Here is a 17,671-nt window from a genome sequence, read left to right as displayed (position 1 = left end):
CACATTAAAGCAATATGTGTATAATATATTATTTATAATACATATTATATTCTCATGTAATTAAAATGTGTATACATAATTATACTACATATCTATACATACACACATGTAAACATATTAAAAACAATTGAATTCCATCTAAAATTCAGCAATTACTTATTAGTCTACTTTGATAAGTATTTTTTTTCTTTGAGCAAAATGAGTGTTATAAAACTTTTGAAGTATTAACTTTTTGTATTTTAATGTTAATATTTACATAATGAAATATTATGAATCTTCCTCCTTTTCCACCAAAAAGATAACTATTATCTTGAATATAAAGAGATTTTTTTTTCTATAGATAAAAAAATCTACTCTATGGATGTTTATAAATAACATATATTCAGCATTTAAAAATCTGCTTGAATGAGATATCATGTAAAGCCTTTCTCAAATTGAATATTTAATCTATGAGTTAGACTCATCTGTATTGGTATATATAGACCCAGTGCATTCATTGCCACTGATTAGGATTATACTGACATATGAAGAAATCTCAATTATATACTCATTGCCTATTGAGGGAGCTTTGAGTTGTTTTCTCTTTATTTATTTACCATCAATGTTTAATGAAAAGCTTTGTACCCATAAATTAAAGAGTTGGGAATTCCACAATCATAGAATCATGCAAATGAGGCATTTTTCACCTAAAACATTGTTTTGTGTGATTATACAACATTATTGGTTAATTGTTTTCATTACATAAATACCACCTGTCGATTTGAACTTATATATCTCTACAAAGACAAGATAAAGTAAAAAATATTTTCTTTCTTATCAACAATATATTCTAGTCTCTCAAGAATTTATTGCAACATTTATTATTTAGTCCTCAATTTCCATTGTAAATATATTATTTTGTCTTCCACTTATTGGAAATCTTTTTAGCCACTTCTTACTATAGTAAATAAAGACATAGTTGTACTCTGACAATTTTTGCTGATGTTGTATTAGTAGCTACATAAAGCCTAGTCAAATATATCAAACAAATGTTCCTTTCTTCAATTATCAATTTTTTCAGTACATCTTCTTTATAACTATAATATCTATAAATTTATTCTACCATCAAAAGCAATACTTAGTAAGCACCACTGCCAAATGGTGTGGAAAATATGATTTTGTTATTGAAAAAGGCATAATATAAACATGAATTTTTTAAAGACCCAAATCTTAGTGAATGAAAAGAAAGTTTAAAGTCATAGACTCTGCTATTTTGCTTGTGTGTGTGTCTATGTGTGTATGTGTATCTGTGTGTGTAGGATCAAAGCAAAATTTTAAAATTCATAAAATAGTTTCATAGAACCATATAGTATTGGACGCAGATGAACTGGGTGAAATATTAAAAGCATTTAAGCAAAAATACTTTTTTGAAAATGGTAGTAATGGTTTTTACACTAAACTGTGAACTTACGTGACAATTCTTTTATTTTATGTTGGACCTGATTACATGTTCTCTAGTTGAAAATTTTTTACTATGCATGAAGAGAATCCCTTAATCTTTTTGTGTGTAAACAGTAACTTGCTTGGTTCGTTCCCTCTAGCTGCAGGAAATGATTTACACACTTACTTTACATTAGTTTGAAATGAAAACTGGGATAAAATGTGGATTTTCCACTCCACAGTTTCTGATTCAGTGAGGTATTTTTAACAGTCTCTAAAGGTGATTCTAAGGCGAATAGACTGAGGACACTACCACCACCATCATCATCTTCATCATTATTATCATCATGTTATCTAACTAACATTGAATGCTTAATCCATGCTTATAACTATACAAATACTATGCCATTTTTAAATGACTTGTCTTACAACATTTCTACGGTATGCATTCTATGTGCTATGTTATGAATGCAGAAAATGTGCACATGTAGGTTAGCAATTTTGCTTAGCCTTGTGGGGTGGGGTTGGAGTTAAACTCAGGGCACTTGCTTCCTTCTGAGTGGGTACCTTTAACCAATGTGCCTGAAGGATTTTGGAATATGGATAATATATTGGAAAAGAAATATGTGTGTAGATATGGGCCAGGGTTTATTTTTAGAGCAGTGGTTTCCCAACTTTCATGTTTTACACTCTTAGCAGGAAAAGAAAAACGCTTCAGGTGGACTCCAGCGTTTGCTGCGCATGTGTATACTAATCATTTACTTCTATAACTTCTATGACTATACAGATATTTCACAAGACACACGGAAAAATGAAATGCAAAAGGAGATAAAGCATCAACAAAAATAGAAATTCTTATATTTTCCCACAGCTCGATTGATGGTCTTGTGTATGCCCTGTGTTATCTAAGCACCTGTCTGGAGACCGTTCTTAGGATAGAGGTGCACTATGTGGTCAGATGGATGTTCCAGGCAGACATTTCCCACCTTATCCTGCTTCCTCTGTCTTCAAGAGAACAATTGGCTCTAGTTCTCAGCTTGACTTTACTGTATGGCTCTGATCATGTAGCAGTAACCTTCTGGTTGACAAATTATATCTAGAATGGATGGTTATTATGAATAATAATGACTGAGAATGTGTAATAGTAGACAAAGGTATGACACGAAGTAAATAATTAAATCAACTGTGTAATTTTCAACTGGTTCTTTTTCTTAATTATATTATTTATTTAAATTCTCATTTAGTAACATTAAATTATTGCTATTAAGAAGAATCTAAATAAAATGTAAAGACTTGTACATCTATAGATAATAGTTGCATGGTACTAACTAAGGTATGGCTTCCCAACCAGCTCTAGTGGTAAAGAACCTGCCTGCCAATGCAGGAGATGTAAGAGACACTGGTTGGATCCCTGGGTCAGGAAGATTCCCTGGAGAAGGGAATGGCAACCCACTCGTTTTCTAACCTAGAGAATCCCATGGAGAGAGGAGCCTGGCGGGCTACAGTCCCTGGGGTTGCAAAGAGTAGGCCACGACTGAAGCAACTCAGCATGCATGCATAACTAACTAAGGTACTTAAACACTCTCAGATTGAGTTTCTCCAACTGCAAAATGAGATAACGTACCTGACTTCTGTATATGTTGTGATAAGTCAGGTAAAAGAATTGGGACTGCACCAGGAGCATGCCAAATGCAAAACAAAGGTAGTTAGTATTAGGCCATAAAACAAGCCATTAAACGTTTATAATCCCAGATTTCTTCAGAACCCTCTAATTAATCCACCCTTAGAGTGTATAAGAGAATCAGTAGTAAATCCCCATTACCACAGGAATAAAAAATCAAAGGAGTTAACTGTCAATATGAATGCTGCTTAAATCGTAGAGAAAAGAACTCCTTCCAAGACAGGACAAGAATAATAGGAAGTATTTGCTGCAGGCTGCATACGAATGACAGAGGAGTTTGGAAGGCTGCAGTCCAAATGGTCACAAAGAGTCAGACGCAACTGAGTGACTAAGCACACACAGCAAGCTAATGCACACGGTTTCTATTATGTGAAAAATCAGGTTTTGGAGTAGAAACTTACTGTCCATAGGATTTGCCAGGCAAAAATACTGGAGTGAGTTGTCATGTCTTTCTCTAGGGGATTTTTCTGACCCAGGGATCGAACTGCACTTCTTACATTGGCAGGAGGATTTTTACCACCAAGCCACCAGGGAAGCCCGGAATGATATTTGGGGAGGTCTAAATCAATCACCTTAGTCATTGCCAGAAAAAAAAAAAAACATCTAATGAAGTTGAATCTAGTGACTAGTTTTTAAAAGGTGGGGGGAGGGGGGTTAAACGATAAATATGAGAAGATCTCTTAGGTACTAGAATAATGATGCATAGATATAGAAAATTGGATAGAAAAGATCAGGAAATTAGAACACGAATTCAAAAGGCACAACATCCAAAAGTAAATATTAAAGCAAATGGAGGGGAAATATTACAGAATAAATGTCCATTCACTGTCTTCACGTTCTCTCATTCAGTCTACAGAAAAGTGCAATTTAGCTTTCCCCCACCCTAATAGTGCAATGCAACCAATCTATCAAGATCAAAAGGAAAATTTCCATTATATTTTAACAAAATCTAAAAACCACTTTTATTTATTACTGTAAGATTAGCTTCACAGTGGTATAACATATTGTTGCCTTCACAATAACCACATTCCTTTTATAAATGCTCCCTTTTTTGGTTTGCAAATCTCCATACACATTTGTGTTTCTCTTTTGCCTGTAGAATCTCCATCTCATTTTCTTGCCCTAAATTCTGAAGGTCCATTCTTTAAAATTTTTTTGCTCATTCAGTACATGTTTATCTCTTGGTTTTCCAGCTTCAGTTAATATTTATATACTGAAGCATCACAAAGCAATCTCCTGAATAGTCTATACATGTCTATTTCCTGATCTACAAACCTATTTTCCAAGAGGCACCTCGATAATCATCTTTTATTCTTCATTCTCTATCATTGCGTGCATGTGTGCTCAGTCACTTCAGTTGTGTCTGACTCTTGGCCCTGGGGACAGTAGCCCACCAGGCTCCTCTGTCCATGAGATTTTTCTGGCAAGAATACTGGAGTGGGCCCTCCACATCATGATTATGTTGTTTCTTTCACCAAATAAAACCAGCCTCCACTCAGAAACTCTCAGTTGAATAAAAATTCCCTGTTTAATGTTTTCCTCCTTTACCTCTCATGCATATTCAAGCTTCATCTATGGTCAATTCTACCTCATAAATCTTTCAAAGATATGCACTAATCTCCTATGACCTCTAAATTCCTAATCCATAGCTTCTTGTTATTAGTTGTTATTCATACCAGCAAAATAACTTGGAATGATATTTTGAAATTAGAAAATATCTTCCAAGAATGTTAAGAATTTCAGACTGTTTAATCTACTAAACTCAGGTCCAAAACTCTGTCCTACAGAAATAAACTGGCATTTAGAAATGCAATGCATTATTGTGATGCATTGTTTATTGTGTAAAAAATTTGGAAATCTTTTTTATTTTATTTTTTAACTTTACAATATTGTTTTGGTTTTGCCATATATCAACATGAATCCGCCACAGGTATACACGTGTTCCCCATCCTGAACCCTCCTTCCTCCTCCCTCCCCATACCATCCCTCTGGGTCATCCCAGTGCACCAGCCCCAAGCATCCTGTATCCTGCATCGAACCTGGACTGGCGACTCGTTTCATATATGATATTATACATGTTTCAGTTCCATTCTCCCAAATCATCCCACCCTCTCCCTCTCCCACAGAGTCCAAAAGACTGTTCTAATTGTTGAAGCTAGTTGAGCAATTTTTGACATATACAACCAGTCAATGTTTAAAGAGGTTTTGGACAGAGAAAGGGACGACAGAGGATGAGATGGCTGGATGGCATCACTAACTCGATGGACGTGAGTCTGGGTGAACTCCGGGAGTTGGTGATGGACAGGGAGGCCTGGTGTGCTGCGATTCATGGGGTCGCAAAGAGTCGGACACGACTTAGCGACTGAACTGAACTGATGACAATGATAGCTACATAGTTTCTTGGTAGAGAAACTATATGCTATCCAGAAAGTAGAGTTTGATAGTGAGTTATATTTAATAAGAAAAATCAGTATTACAAATGAACATGAAAAATAGATATCTTCTTTAACTCACCACCAGAGGAGTCTATAACAAGTGCTAATGTGTACCTGAAGTGTCCAGATTTGGCTTCTGTGCATTAATTAAAAACAAAAACCAATGGCTGGTGCCTCGTGATGAATAGCTCAAGAATTTTATAAGTGTTTCTCAAGAATTAGAAAAGAGTGAATTGAAGAGTGAGTAAAGGTCGAGATGAGTTCCAATGGTAGATGTGCCTCTCGAAGGAGTTGCAAATGACAGGAAAGCAGATACATGTCTCTACCCATTTGGAATTAATAAACAATTTTTAACATAGAAATTACAGTGTTTGAGAGCTCATTTGTAGGGCAATTAAATGAGTGATATGTAAAGATGCTTCAAAAATACAATAAAAAATAAAAGATAACACAAATGAACTTATCTATGAAACAGAAGCAGACTCAGAGACATGAGAGAGGAAACTTGTGACTGCCAGGGGAGGATGGTGAGGGAAGGATGATTGGGGGTTTGTAGCAGATGTGAACTATCATGCAGAGAATGTGTGAACAACAAAGTCCTCCTGTATAATATAGGAAACTGTATTCAATATCCTGTGATAAATCATAAAGGGAAATAATATGAAAAAGAGGGCTTCCCTGGTGGCTCAGACAGTAAAGAATTCACCTGCAATTCAGAATGGGTCAGGAAGATCTTCTGGAGAAGGGAATAGAGAAGGGAATGTGCATGAATCACTTTTTGTACAATAGAAATTAACACAACATTGTAAATCAACTAACTTCAAAACAAACAAACAAAAAAAGAGGTAATGAGAATTCTCTAGGGGCCCAGTGGTTAGGACTCTGTGCTTTCACTGCTCAGAGCCTGGGTTCAGCAAACTTAACATTCCACGAGCCTCGTGGCCAAAACCAAAACAAAACAAAAAAACCCAAATCTCTTAAAAAAGGAGGTCACTGATGCTCCACTAGAGATTTTTAAGAATAAAATAGATGGCAAACTCTTGAAAACAATTCAGCTATAATTCAACTTAAAGGCAGAAAAACGATGGCATTTTCCTTTCCCATGATTTATGTACAACTTCCTCATTTCCACAGAAATGACATTTCTAAATTTTGCACTTAGAGAAAATTACCTAGGCTATTTTTAGCTGTAACTGATGTGCCAAAAGTACTCCCACCTTAATATACTATCCTGCTAATTTACGAAATTCATTTATCATCTAAGTTCTTAGAAGGAAGGAGCAGAAAAAAATGTAAATGTACTGATCTTGTATGTTGATAACTCACTGTTCTATGATAACATTTCAAACTTGATTTCAGATGCCAAAGCAGAGTCTCTGAAAAATTATATGCTTTCCTTTAACTGTAAGACATTTTTTGATGATCCTGTATGTCTTTTACTGAGTACTAATTAATGAGACAAACTTCTGACAAAAATATTTCTACTTTACTAATTCTAGAGCCACTTTTTTTTTTTAATGTGAAACAAGAATTGTCTGACTGGATCACTTCTGAATATTCATGCATTATTTCAAAAGGGCATGCATTGTCTCAAAAAGAAACTAGTTTTCTAGAAGTTGTGAAAAGGTAGATTTTTAGAGCATTTGAGCTGAATTCTCTTAACTGAGTGGTGGCAGCAAAACTCTAACACTGTGAGCCTTTAAAAGAAAGGTCAAACATCTTTCTGGTCAGTATGGCAAAAGTAACTCATTCATTTCTCAAATTATGAGTTGTTACCAGCACTGTGAGAAAGAAAGGATTCATATGGGTTATGAAGTTCTGTATTTGTGTTTTATCCTTAATCTGTTACACCAAAACAAAGATACAGGTATTAGATGATCATAGTTTTTAAGGAAAGTCATCATGACAACAAAATATAAAAGTTCCAATTCCTCATGTTCATCAGCATAGTCCTCAAATATTATGGTCAGTATCAATGAATCCTAATCTAAAGAAAGGGATATGAAAATCAATATCTTCTTTTAAACTGTGTAATGCATTTATTCTTATTGCATTACTACTTAATAACTTGTCAAATACTATACTATAACACTTTACATATAAAATAATGCTAAGAGCATGACTGGCAAAAAGTTCATAATTAGTTATTGATTATTATTTATCAAATTACATGTGTATATTATGATAAACTTCTAAGCAATAGATTTCTTATGAATGCATGGGAAGAATTTGTACACGTCAGTTTAAAGCAACTCCAATTTATGATAATTTAATTGAATAATTTTTAAAAATTTTCTGGAGATAAGTACCTTAAAAATATTTCAAAAGAGAAAACAAAATAAAACAAAATGCATAAGTAGATAATCTATGCTTTAAGATTTCTAAAAATTGTGTGAAAGTGTATGTGTTTAACCAAAAAAGGAAACAAGTAAAAAACATGCTAAATTGAAACTGTAAAAATTTTATATAATTTACCTAATGATCTGATTCATTTCAGTCATCGGTAGAAGTGTTGCTAAAGAAAACACATATAAAGAAGATGAGAGCAAATGATTTCTAGATTTCATAAACTCATTATTTAAAAATTTAAGCAATTCTAGACCTATCAATTTGTATGTTTATTCTTATTGGAAATATTTTTAAATATTTTGTTAAAAATATTTGGTAAACAAAAATATTCAGATTATATTTAAATCTAAATATTTTCAAATTTAAAATTATAAATATTTGTTTGCATATTAGTGATATTTAGACATTTAAAGTACTTTGAATTTGAAATAAATAATATTATATGAAAGTATACTATTTTATTACTTTATTTGATATTGCAAATAGATCTAATATATAGATATATCTTAATTATAATTATAAATTAGCAAATATTTTATGCAAATAAAGTCTTCTCTCAAGATATAGTAATTAAAAAAATAAACTGATTGATAGAACTGAACTATATATAAATTTACATAATCTGAGAAAAACTTTGACATTCTACTTATACATTTTGTTAACTTTTTAATATGTTATTTCATATGCTAGTTATAGATTTACTAAATGCTTTGGCAAATTTACATTGAAATATTTTATTAAAATTAATAACCCAATTAAAATTGCTTGCAACAAATCAGAATTGAGACAATAATAAATCCCTTTCACAATTTGCATTTTCTTAATTTTTAGTTTTGTGTATTTCATATTTGATGAATTAACCTTCATGTAATGGATATAATAGATTGAAAGCTAATATGTGTACATGTTTGAATATGTATGTATTTATATTCATAATGTGCTCAATAATTTGCTTTTATTATTATTATTTTTGTAACATTCTTAATTACTTAAGCTTTTTCACTTTAAGAATTTTTGAAAGTCAATGAAAATTTTGATAACCAAAAAACCTGACAAAAATAAAGAAAATAAAATAAGTATATGTCAACTTTAATAAGAAATTATTCTCCAAAGAAACATAATTTTATTCAAATATGTGAAATCTCCACAATGAATATCATTTACTAAGAAATAAATAATTTATTATTTAAAATATTTATTCTATAAATAAATATTTCCACATATCTTTAAGGTTTATAACTTTAAACCTTGACATGGCATCTGATAGTAGAGTGGTAAATATTTTTTAAAAAATTAAGAAACAAAATCCTGGAGAAAGATGCTACGTTCCTCCCAAGAAACTTGTTTTAAATTTTCTAGATATAAAGAACTTTTATTTTCCTGAATCTGAATTGCAGAGATGCTAAATTGATCTTTGTTTTAGAGAATGTTCAATGTACACGCCAAGTTTGGAGATTTTTAGAAATTTTTTCCTTATGAAGTGGAAATTAGTTTTTCAATTACTTTTTCACTCTATTTTCTTTGAGTTAGCTTATATAATTAATACTTGCCTGCTGATCACATTCTTACCTGTATATCTTCAATAAGGTCTGAAGAGACTGAAATTCAAAATTCACGTGAAACACAGGAAGAATAGTAGGAGAGTTTGCCCCGATTTTGCTTCACAGGCTTCTCCTCGAACCTTACATGTGCCACATTGCTCCGAGTTACAGACACTTGTGCTTGTAGTACCAAGACCCTCAGTATGTCACTGCTTACTGAATGCTATTTTGGGTTTTCTGAGTACAGCCATGAACACTGAGCCTTTGTGTAAAATATCATAAGGGCACTCTGATGTCCGTTCATAGTCTGGGATTAAAATGCAGACAGCTCCAGCAAATAGTTATGAGCTGATTTTTTTCCCCCTCTTTTTCCTAACAACAAACAAAAAAGAAAATAAAGTGCTTATTGGCTTGAGGTGATAAGGAGGGAATTCAACTTATGTAAGAGAATTCTGCAAGTGGAAAGGACATGCCCTCTACTTGAGGATTAGCTGATGAAACAAATGATCAATTTAAAGCAGGCACAAAAGTTGCTAAAAAGAGAAGAGCTTTTAAAGTCTGTCTCTATGATTTCTGGCTGCTCCTAAATTCAGTCTTTCTACTCAGGAATGAAGTAAAATACAGAAAGAGAGGGCAATGTCTAAATTATAATCCTCTTCTTTCCCTTGGTATATGAACTACCTAAATTTATTTATTTTATCAAATTTATAGTTAGGTTTTGTTATAAATAGTTACTGTTGTTTATAGTGAACTACATAATATTACACTCTATACTGTTTACACTCTATACTGTTACTCAAGCTATTTTTAATTAAAAATCATTTTTGAACCAAATCAGAGAAAGGTTAAAGAATATGAACAGTGTTTAATACCATGATCGATGTCTATAAATTTTAACACTTTTATGGTTTACATATGCAAGCATTGCAGGAAACAGCCTCAAATTCAGAAATAGACAAATCCTGCACTATCTGGAGGATACGCATGTTCATTCTTTTTACCATAACAATGGAAGGAGAGGGGGAAGGGATTACAAATAATGCTAATGAGAACGACATAGATTATGTGATATAGGTTATCTGATTCATGCTTACTTCATTTTTGAGTTCATATAAAACAATTCTGGTTACCACTTACTAAAGAAATGTAAAGGCCTGTGTAACATGCAGCAAAACCAAACAAAAAATGTTTTTTTCCCTGTTAGCTTTTTTTTTTTTGTGGTAAGAACACTTAACATGGGAGCTACCCTCTTGACAACTTCTTTAAAGTGCGTGGTACAGGACTGTAAACTAGTGTCATGATGTTGGACAGCAGATCTCTAGAAATCGCTACTCTTGTGTAACCGAAATGTTACACCTGTTGAACAATAGCACCCCATTTCCACCTGTCCCCGGCTCTGTCAACTGACATTCTACCCCCTGCTTCTGAGTTTGAAGACTTTAGACACCTCATGTGTGTGGACTCAGGCAGCATATCCTTCTGTGAATGCCTTATTTCACTTGCGTAATGAACTCCCAATTCATCTATATTCCAGTTTTGGACTACGAATCTAATATTTTATGGGGTATAGTTTCCTGCATTGATACAGTCTCCAGCTCCACTCTGAACTCAATTACACTTTTTCAACCAATAGCCCTATTCAACAAGATGTCCCGAGGGCTTATCTTCAGGCAAAAGAGAGCAAGTGTGGGTCAGCGTTTTATACAGTGATTGTTACAAAACCACTAAAGGGGCAATCAGGACTGTAGAAAATCTGCTGAGACAGGAACAAACTTTCTAAATAGTGAACAGTTTGAAACTCTGTGTTTTATGTAGAATACCATTAATGGCAATTTTTTATTTCGTTAACTACAGATCTGTTATAAAACACCTATGCAAAGTGACCAACTAGATTTGTTTTTAATCTAGGCAAAAAGTGCTCTAAATGTCTAAGAGTTTATAGTCCCTGGAAGAAGAAAATTTCTTAATACCACATTGGGGAATCCAGCAAGTCTGTATCTCACAACCAAGAATGTAGACTTGACTGGACTGATGGGACTGGCCATCAAAAAAGCTTACGGATTACTTCTACCACATTTTCCTCACATCTAGGTGTGGGAGAGTAAAGAAATAGGGCATGGAACATGACTGTTATACAGAAGGAAGAGCTCAGAATTAAGTACAGCACTATCCATAGGAGAGACAGAGCCACTGGTGCACTACGGGTTACTGGAGGTCTCCACATCATAGAACACACATAGGGAGGGGGGACCATTCCTGAGGCACAGACACTGTTTCATAAGTACACAGAGACGTTCTAGCAAACAATCATCAGCTTTCGCATGCAGTCCGGGAGAATTCTGCAAATGTCATCTGACAGCAGGCTGTTCAAAGGCGAGTGTAGTTTCAGAAGAAATCAGACTAGGATTGAATTGAGTTAATCTAAGATTTAAATGATCATATTACAATTCAGTAATGCTCTGATGAGCCACTAATTTCTTTTTAAAAAAATATAGTTAAGAAATGTAAATCTAATGACTAGCTGCAGAATGGAGCAGCTAATGAAGTTCAGACTTAACAGCGGGCAGAGGACAAATTCAAATGTTATTCAGGCTCAATCCCTGGAGATAAAACTTCAATCAGAAAGTTTAGCTGTACATATATCTCAGCATAGATTATCCAGATGACTTTAATTAGATGTTAAGGCTCCAATTAGCTGTGGTCTGGTTGACAGTATTGAAGGTCTACCTCCTGATCACCACAGTCATGGAGAACACTATTATGTATAATAACATATTGTTATTATAATATAAAAAATAATATTCATGAATGGTTTTAGAAAAACTCATATATATTGACAGAAATAATGTAAAATATATTAACTGTCAATCATTGTGTTAATTAGGATTCTTTTTGGCTGCCATAGAAACAACAATACAAAATAAAGTTAAGAGAATGGAATAAACCTTGGAGAAATGTGGAACATACATAAAAAGATGAAGTTGGCTTAGGGTTAGTTGGAGCAACTGGTTTCACCCTGCAATCAATTATCCAAGTTCATTTGCTCTCATCTAGTGCTTAAGAGTAATTTATCACCCCAAGAGTGTCCCCAAAACTTCATTTTTGTCTTATTGACTAATATAATCTTTTGTCCATATCTGAAAAACTTACGCCAAAGAGAAAGATTAGAACAATTAAGCCATTACTGCACTTGGGAGGAAGAACTACGTGGTAGAGAAATGGATTAATGCGAACAACTAAAATTTAGATTGTTGAATCAGGTTTGACAATCGACAGTGTTTACTATAGACAAATATGTAAAACAGCCTTTCAAAAAGCTGAAAATAAAAGTAATTTCTTTCCTAGAGTGAACTTTAGATGTTATTCTTTTCTAATAGTCCAGTTTGATGCATTTTATCTTTTTAAAAAAAATCATGATCATATATCACAATGATAAATAAGAGAAGATAAAATAAACACTAATACACTAGCTAATCCATATATTTCAAATAACATCAGTCCTTTTGTGTTAAAGCCTCTTGAGAAATTTGTATACAGGTCAGAAAGCAACAGTTAGAACTGGACATGGAACAACAGACTGGTTCCAAATAGGAAAAGGAGTATGTCAAGGCTGTATATTGTCACCCTGCTTATTTAACTTCTATGCAGAGTACATCATGAGAAACGCTGGACTGGAAGAAACACAAGTTGGAATGAAGATTGCCGGGAGAAATATCAATAACCTCAGATATGCAGATGACACCACCCTTATGGCAGAAAGTGAAGAGGAACTCAAAAGCCTCTTGATGAAAGTGAAAGTGGAGAGCGGAAAAGTTGGCTTAAAGCTCAACATTCAGAAAACGAAAATCATGGCCTCCGGTCCCATCACTTCATGGGAAATAGATGGGAAGACAGTGGAAACAGTGTCAGACTTTATTTTTTTGGGCTCCAAAATCACTGAAGTTGGTGACTGCAGCCATGAAATTAAAAGACACTTACTCCTTGGAAGGAAGGTTATGACCAACCTAGACAGCATATTGAAAAGCAGAGACATTACTTTGCCAACAAAGGTTCGTCTAGTCAAGGCTATGGTTTCTCCTGTGGTCATGTATGGTTGTAAGAGTTGGACTGTGAAGAAGGCTGAGCGCCAAAGAATTGATGCTTTTGAACTGTGGTGCTGGAGAAGACTCTTGAGAGTCCCTTGGACTGCAAGGAGATCCAACCAGTCCATTCTGAAGGAGATCAGCCCTGGGATTTCTTTGGAAGGAATGATGCTAAAGCTGAAACTCCAGTACTTTGGCCACCTCATGCGAAGAGTTGACTCATTGGAAAAGACTGTGATGCTGGGAGGGATTGGGGGCAGGAGGAGAAGGGGACGACAGAGGATGAGATGGCTGGATGGCATCACTGACTCGATGGACTTGAGTCTGGGTGAACTCTGGGAGTTGGTGACGGACAGGGAGGCCTGGCGTGCTGCGATTCATGGGGTCGCAAAGAGTCGGACACGACTGAGTGACTGAACTTAACTGAACTGAACAGAAAACTTGGCTGCTAATAAAGAAACATTCTATTGAATATGGCAACATTTTGCATAGTCTTAGAAGATTTATCTTTTAAATTCTAGTTGCAGTAGCCATAGGTTTGGTACAATTTAAATGTGTTCATTGTAAAGCAACTATACTCCAATAAAAATTAATTAAATAAAAAAGAAAACCAACAAATAAATAAAATGTATCTGTTCATATATACCCACATTTTATTATTTTATTTTCTGTTTTGTTACTTTTTTCTTTTTTGTGGGAAGACCTTGCTTTGGAGGTTTGTATCTAAGGAATAATTCTCTCTGGTTAAACTATAACATAAATTCCAAGACAGAAAAAAATGATTGAATAATGCATAAGTAAAAAAAGTTCTATTCCATAAAAAATATATATTTTAGTAATTGGTAATACATCAACAATTTAGAATAATAGAATTCAGAAGTACAACCTCCAAAATGTAGCATTAGCACTCTTGAACCCTGGCTCTTGAACTATCTATTTATCTATCTATCAGTCATCCATATCTTTCATTTTGTAAGACATCTCGTTACAGTTATACAAAGGCAAATGAAACTCTGACCAACCATCTCTTGAAAATAAAAAGCACACATCATTTTTAAGCATCAAACAAGATGCTTAACCAAATGAAATGTAACAAAATGAAAGTCCAATAAAATCACTTTGTAAAAGAGGAATGATAACCTCCAGACTCTGTGATGATATGTGAGATATATGTATTTAATCAAGAGCTGATTAGGAGAGAATTTAAGAACAAAACAGCTTCTCTGCAGACTGAGCCACACTGTAGGAGATGGCCTATTGTTTGTGCTCAGTCACTCAGTCCTGGCCGACTCTTTGTGACTCCATGTACTGTAGCCCACCAAGGCTCTTCTGCCCATAGGATTTTCCAGGCAAGAATACTGGAGTGAGTTGCCATTTCCTTTAAGTTCCCTCAAGTATAATTTGAGGGACATTTTATGAAAGATTTTTCATATATTTTTATAAAGAAAGGGGCTTCGCAGGTAGCTCAGTGGGAAAGAATCTGCCTACCAATGCAGAGGACGTGGGTTCGATCCCTCGGTCTGAAAGATCCCCTGGAGGAGGAAATGGCAACCCACTCCAGTATTCTTGCCTGGAAAAGCTCATGAACAGAAAAGCCTGGTGGGCTACAGTCCATGGGGTCACAAAGAATCGGACAAAAGTGAATGACTGAGTGAGTGACTGAGCACAGAGCATATAAAGGAAAACTCTTCTTAAACGGCATGCATTTAAATTAATAAAAAATAGTCATTGAAAATTAGTAGTGCTTAAATATTAATTCAATGATATTTTATCCACATATGCAAAATAAGACATTTAACATGTCAAATAATCCAGCTTTCTGTTTAAAAAAAAAATCAGTTTCCTTGGAACACAACCATACTAACTTGTTTACATATTGTCCAAATTGCAGATGTTTTCAAGTTCTTAAGGCAGACTGAGTAATTGCAAGAGACTTGACCTGCAAAATAGAAACTATTTCTTACCTAGTCATTTACAGGAAAAGTTTACAATTATCTGCTTTATATTCATGTGATGTAGTGTTTTTAATTAATATGTATAGGACATTTTACTTAAAAATTAAATTACATGTATTTGATCAATAGATGAATAAACACACACACAAATATACAAAAATCTACACAGCAGCAGTCATCTCACACTACATTATCTTGCTTATCTGTGGGTCATAAATTGCTATGGCTGACTAAAATGTTAGTTTTTTTATTAAAAGACAGCTTAATTTTTTTTAATTACTTATTTATTTGACTGCACCAGTTCTTTGTTGCAGCGTGTGAATTGTTGGTTGTGGTATGTAGGGTCTAGTTCCCTGACCAGGAGTCGAATTTGGACCCCCTGCATTGGGAGCACAGAGTCTTAACCACTGGGCAACAAGGAAGTCCCAGAACAATTTAAATACTTTATATTTACTTAAAATATATGTTGTTGTTGCTGCTGCTAAGTCGCTTCAGTCGTGTCCGACTCTGTGCGACCCCATAGACGGCAGCCCACCAGGCTCCCCCATCCCTAGGATTCTCCAGACAAGAACACTGGAGTGGGTTGCCATTTCCTTCTCCAATGCATGAAGGTGAAAAGTGAAAGTGAAGTCGCTCAGTCGTGTCCAACTCTTCGAGACCCCATGGACTGCAGCCTACAAGGCTCCTCCGTCCATAGGATTTTCTAGGCAAGAATACTGGAGTGGGTTGCCATTGCCTTCTCCGAAAATATATGTTAGGTTGACCTAAAAAGTTCATTTGGATTTTCTCCTAATATCTTATGAAAACATCTGAATGAACTTTTAACTAAACTGCAAGGAGATCCAAGCAGTCCATTCTAAAGGAGATCAGCCCTCGGTGTTCTTTGGAAGGAATGATGCTAAAGCTGAAACTCCAGTACTTTGGCCACCTCATGCGAAGAGTTGACTCATTGGAAAAGACTCTGATGCTGGGAGGGATTGGGACAGGAGGAAAAAGGGATAACAGAGGATGAGATGGCTGGATGGCATCAACGACTTGATGCATGGGAGTTTGAGTGAACTCCGGGAGTTGGTGATGGACAGGGAGGCCTGGTGTGCTGCGATTCATGGGGTCGAAAAGAGTCAGACACGAATGAGCAACTGATCTGATCTGACCTGATTTTTTTATGACTTGATAGCTTACTTGTTTAATTCATGAATAATATTCCACATTTTACCCTTTCACCTACTGAAGGACATCTTGGTTGATTCCAAGTTTTAGCAACCATGAATAAACTGCCATAAACATCCATGTACAGGTTTTCATGTGGACATAAATTTTCCCTATTTGCTTTCAATAATTTTTCATATCTATTTTTAAAAATGCTTTTATTCATACCCTTCAACAGCTTTTTAAACACCTGACCTTTTTTAACAGATGATCTTTTCTGGAATATGTATCTTAGATTTAATAGAAAAATCATGGTTTCTATTTTTCAGACATATTTAATTTGTTATATTCTGTAAATACATGTTTTTAATAATTAGAAAACCTGGCATAAATAGTTTTGCAAACAAACAAAGCTGGCTTTTTGTAATAATATATTTGCATGGTTGAAAGAAATATGTGCTCATATTCTAGAGAGTATTATGGCAGTTTCAGAGGGTTCTGTTTTGCAGAAGAAATGGAAAGCTGCAGTTATTTCATTTTACAGCACACACAACATGGCCGTGCTATGATAGAAGCTATTGAATACCTACCACACTTCTGCCAGGTAGTCATCAGCTCCCTTTACATTTGAGTAAACATGAGACAAATAGCAAAGCAAGGTCTTGAATAATCAGAGGATTTTTTTTATGACAGAGTCTATATTGTGCTCACTACAACACACTCCCTCTTTACTGAAGAAAACTTACAATTTTTAAAAGAAACTTTTAAAAAATATAATCAGCAATTTTAGTAGTGTTATAGTAAGCATCACTTGTAAAGCAATAAAACTAACCATATAAGGGCTTAAACTAGGGTCCTTTCTTCCTTTATTTATCCCTTTTAAGTCCTTGAAATTTTTGAGTATATACTATTTCTTAGGAACCTGTCTTAGTGCTGGAGGTACAATTAGGAATGATCCAGGAAAAGAAGCTTCTATCTGGATGAAGTTCATGTTCTAGTCATCGGTCATAGTGAATAGACAAGGTAAATTAGTAGAATATAGAGTATACTAGCGGAGAAG

At 34.4% G+C, this 17,671-nt stretch overlaps 1 protein-coding gene across 1 annotated transcript in view; it reads right to left on the bottom strand.

Moving 5' to 3' along the window:
* The window catches only part of CDH19 (cadherin 19), an 82,722-nt gene extending 73,004 nt beyond the window's left edge, over positions 1-9,718 (bottom strand). The window contains exon 1 of the mRNA XM_005904574.3: positions 9,454-9,718. The gene's annotated coding sequence lies outside the window, so the exon portion shown is untranslated. The remainder of the gene's footprint in view (positions 1-9,453) is intronic.
* Positions 9,719-17,671: the final 7,953 nt, after the last annotated feature.

The sequence above is a fragment of the Bos mutus genome, chromosome 24, assembly GCF_027580195.1.
Source record: "Bos mutus isolate GX-2022 chromosome 24, NWIPB_WYAK_1.1, whole genome shotgun sequence".
In the NCBI taxonomy this organism is placed as follows: domain Eukaryota; kingdom Metazoa; phylum Chordata; class Mammalia; order Artiodactyla; family Bovidae; genus Bos; species Bos mutus.
This window is presented reverse-complemented; position numbering and strand designations above follow the sequence as displayed.